Genomic DNA, 5000 nt, shown 5'->3' on the forward strand with positions numbered 1-5000 from the left:
TGTCTTGCGTACACACACACACACACACACACACACACACACACACAGGAGCGGAGTGGCAATCGGGACGATTGGGAGTTCTCCCGGTCGGCCGGTGAATGAATTTGAATGTTTCCATCTGTGCATGGGGGTGTCTGTAGATCGGTGTGCATAGCATTAATTCCTGCATGCCTGTGGCCATGGATGCACTCTTAAAATAGCATCTGAATTTGCGCCACTGACCAAATGAATAGGTCATAATTAGGCGTTGATGTAAAAATATTGCATGTAGATGTTAGGCTACTAAATTTTCAGGTGACCAATGCACAAACAAAACCGGGAAACGGACAAATATTATCAAGGCTTTGAATGTTTCCGTCTGTGCACAGGGTGTCTGTAGATCGGTGTGCATGCATAATAGCATCTGAATTTGCGCCACTGACTTTAGACCATGAGGTTCCTGGTCTGTGGCGGAATTGTTTTCTGAAACTGCAAAATATCAACAGGGAACGTTTGTGCCGGAACACGCCCCCTCATTTCGCTGAACCGCCCCTGTGGCCGCAATTGAATTTCCTAATTTACGGATATGTACCTGTGGAGGGAAAATTCCAATATGCGCTGACTGTAAAATAGGAAAGACAAAAGCGCGAGTATACAAAGTCAATTGCGCTGGAGTGCAAGATATATATATTTATTGGAGCAGAATAATTGGTGCTAATATGCACACACACGCATGCACGCACGCACGCACACGCACACACACACAGGCACTGAACACACACGTAAACACAAAGACTTAGCATTGTTAACACATACAGGCATGCACAAAAATGTTATCACACATATACAATTATTCTACCCAATTAAATCTCTCTGAACCCCACATACTTTTCATCACCCTTCATTGCGAGAACCCCACACCAAGAGCAGTGGCCCGCAAGTACCGGAGTGGTCCTCATGGAGTGGTCCGCTACGGACGTACTTGACATCCAGATTGTAAAAGCATTGTCCCTGAAACAACTCAGGGTTAAGTGCCTTGCACAAGGACACAACGGGAATTGAACCTATAACTTCTCTGGCTACTACATGCTAGCCCAGCTCCTAAACCACTACACTACCACCACCCCAGGAACCTTAGGTTACCCCGGCCCTACCCAGATCACACCGACATCATGAGATGCCAGATCGCTCAGCTTCCTGCAAAGGCTGCTGGGATAGCTATTCTGAAGATCTATTTGTCGTTCAACAACCCAACAACGGTCCGACCACCAAGGTGACCCGTAACAGCATTAGGATCTTACGCTACAATGGCGGATATTCACCACTTTTGTTAATGTGCATCAATAAGCCTGAAGCCCTTTGATCCCTGAGAGTGTAAAGTTACTGGAGGTTTTCAAAGCACTTTAGAGAATGGGTTTTTCCAATAAGATTTAATGGACACTTTCCATTAGGGGTGTAAAGATTAACCGATATGTATCGGTATCTGTTTTTAACATGTAAGATAGGGCTACATCGATACGTGAAGCCCCGTATCGGAAAAAAACTGAAATGAACCGGTCGTTATATCGATTTACTTGTTAGGAATCGGTTCACAACCTTTTCTGCTCGCTCAGATTCTCATTTACGTTCCAAGCAGCGCGTTCATCCCACGTCCGGTTTTGAAACTATACGTGGCACGGAATTGTGGGTAATGCAGTTAGTTTTTGGCTACATTCATTGCCCAAAGTAGTCAAATGACCTCATTACCCATACATCAAAATCCAGCGCGAAATTAAACACTAAACAGCAACGATAGTCTGTAGAGTATAGCCTTACGTTTGATGAAGGGATTTCCTTAATGTTAAATAATAATTTGGCCTTTGCTAAAACGATGCACAAATTATTAGCCAATTATTTTGTTTATATTCACTCAGACTTGTGGCATTATAGGTTTCTGCATTAGGTCTACCGTTGGAACAAAATAAACCCAGAGAGTTCATTGATATGTAGGCCTATTTTATTCTTGTAGGCTATATGAGAAAAGGCCAAGAGTGTCTTAAGCACTGTTTTATTTTATTTCGGTATTGTCTTACCTCAACAAGGCTACAGCTCCATGAAAACAATCAGATATAACTCTATAAAATCTATAAAGTTATAAAAAAAAGATGTATTTGGCTGCTGTGTTTGACTGAAATGTAGACTATTCTTTTTTCATTTCAATACAGCATATGAAACAAACCTCAGTTTAGATAATCATATTCATTTTTTTGCCTAATTGACAACCATGACCACGATAACTGATAATATAAAATTAATGTGCACCTTGAGCAAATGATAAAAAATCTTTACGTTTTTTATGAACATGTATCTTTTCTTGTATCGAATCGTGCCCATGTATCTAGATGCGAATCGTATCGTCTTTTACATGAGAGATTCACACCCCTACTTTCCATACATTCAACAGAATGAGAGAGAGAGAAAAAGAGAGAGAGAGAGAGAGAGAGAGAGAGAGAGAGAGAGAGACAGTCTTTGATATATATAAAACTTTTCACTTTATAAGTATAAGTATATATACTCTTTTGATCCCGTGAGGGAAATTTGGTCTCTGCATTTATCCCAATCCGTGAATTAGTGAAACACACTCAGCACACAGTGAACACACAGGGCCAGATGTACGTACATTTGCGAACGTAGCGTTATCAGCGCCATGGACAAACCGCACATTGCGAACGCTGTCAGACCCAAGTTTCCGTCGTATTTATCAATCGTTCAATCCTTAGTGTAAACTGCGCTTTTCTCTGCCTTTCTCCGCCCATAAACGCAATTTACAAACGTCCATAACTGAATGCCAGCGCCTACAAGCGCAGTTGAATGAAGTTAACTGATGACAACATTAAAAAGAATCAAACGTTTAGCGATCATGAAATAATACCATACATGATAAGATGTCAACAAGCAGGGAGATAATGAAGATCAGTAGTTCTACTCAAACTACTTGTACACATAGGCTATGGAAGATTGGTCAAATCTAGCAAGTAGGAAAGTTTAAGTGAATGACGTGAAAGTGAAAGTAAGATATTCGAAAGGCCAACGAAAGTTAATGTTGCTTTTGATAGTACAGTACAAAGACTTACAAAACTGGTGCTCTAAATAGCGATTCTGTTGTCTTTGAAAGGTTCTCTTATTGACGCATTGAACTGCAATTTGGATTAACACCTGCTTTTACAAGGCGGAAGTATTTAGGCGCAGAATAGATGTGTGCTTTCAGGAGCAGTCTTTGTACATACAGCGGAATACATAATTAGGCGCTCTTTACTCTTCCCCTCCCATCTTTTTACGCTAAACTCCCACTTTCCCATGGATCCTCCCATGAATGCATATGCATGACATTAAAAACGCAATCTGCCACTTTCAGCTCCCGCAACAGGCAGTTTGCGCTTTTACATCATTACGGCCTGTTTGTACATACCTCGCACGTTGCGAAACAAATACGCCTGAAGTGGGTGCAAAAGTGTTAGTAGATCTGGCCCACAGTGAGGTGAAGCACACACTAATCCCGTAGCAGTGAGCTGCCTGTAACAACAGCGGCGCTCGGGGAGCAGTAAGAGGTTAGGTGCCTTGCTCAAGGGCACTTCAGCCGTGCCTACTGGTCGGGGTTCCAGCTCAAACCCAGGTCTCCGGAGCACCAAATCTGCAGCTTGACCGCAACGCCAAACAGGCCAGGCTCGTTGGTAAGGCAGTCAGAGTGCACACTCAACGGTAGTGAGGGCATTCCATCACAGCCCCCTATATGTGAAACATGTACCTCCTCCATAACCAAAGCTCCTCTCATACCATACATTTCCAGAGGTATCATCCGACACCCACATCCCTCACTTCACAAGGTTTGTTTTTACAAAGCTCTTCAAAAATAAACACAGGTCAACATTGAGTCCTTACATGTAGTGCATCTAAGATTTGAAAAACAGCAGGCCCTGTCAGGAAACTAGACTCGTTGGGGAAGAGAGAGAGACAAAGAACAGAGGGAAAAGAATGAATAATCCCAATTAAAGTTTTAGGAACACTACAAGGGCTTCTAATTAGGAAAGCTGACAACCTAAAAACTCACTTTGTGCTATGGATTTGGAGGCCTCATGAAAATAGAGTAGGAAACTGGAGTAGGAGATCTTCTTAGAGCTCTTTGTATGGTCTACGTTTCAGCCGCATTTTATTCAGCTGTCTGCTTGTTGAAAGGCAGTGTGTCACAGTCAAGGCTTTGTCGGGAAAAGTCAGTGAAAGTTCTGTGATTAACGGACATTTCGTGTAATGCTACCCGCCGGTGAAATTGATTCCTTTATCGTCGGACACTTTGGACTGATTCCTCTTGAAAAGCAGAGGATGTCTATATGAGAGGGATGAATTGATGAAAGTGGTTACGTTTTCAGTTCTTTCTCTTAAGTCACGATTTTGCCTTTAACATCTCTTTTCTCTCTCTTTTCTATCCAAGGCCACTGAGAGAATTTGCATTCTTCATCTCCTCCTCTTCCTCCTCCTCCCACTCCTTCTCAGTGGCTATGACGCCAAAGCCATCATGCCTGAATGATATTTCCATTATATAAATCTTTTATAATATAAATCCCCTCCTTATTGTACTTCATAAAGCTTTAGAGTTCTTAATTTAAAGTTAACTGAAAGGGAAATAAAGTGTTCTCTGTCGACTGCCTTGACTGGGTTGAACTCTCTTTTTCTCTCTCTCTCTATCTCCTTTTTTCCTCCTTCTTTTATTAAGTAGCAATGAAAATCAGATGTCAGGTTTATGCGTGTGTGTGTGTGTGTGTGTGTGTGTGTGTGTGTGTGTGTGTGTGTGTGTGTGTGTGTGTGTGTGTGTGGTGTGGGTGCATGTGTATGTGGTGTGTCAAGGCTTTGTCGGGAAAAGTCAGTGAAAGTTCTGTGATTAACGGACATTTCGTGTAATGCTATAATATTAAGTAGCAATGAAAATCAGATGTCAGGTTTATGCGTGTGTGTGTGTGTGTGTGTGTGTGTGTGTGTGTGTGTGTGTG

General features: G+C 42.1%; 1 protein-coding gene across 3 annotated transcripts in view; it reads right to left on the reverse strand.

Moving 5' to 3' along the window:
• htr2cl1 (5-hydroxytryptamine (serotonin) receptor 2C, G protein-coupled-like 1) overlaps positions 1-5000 on the reverse strand; it is a 124668-nt gene that overhangs the window by 49826 nt on the left and 69842 nt on the right. The gene's annotated exons all lie outside the window — the stretch shown is intronic.

Source organism: Alosa sapidissima, chromosome 18 (assembly GCF_018492685.1).
Source record: "Alosa sapidissima isolate fAloSap1 chromosome 18, fAloSap1.pri, whole genome shotgun sequence".
Taxonomy (NCBI): Eukaryota; Metazoa; Chordata; class Actinopteri; order Clupeiformes; family Clupeidae; genus Alosa; species Alosa sapidissima.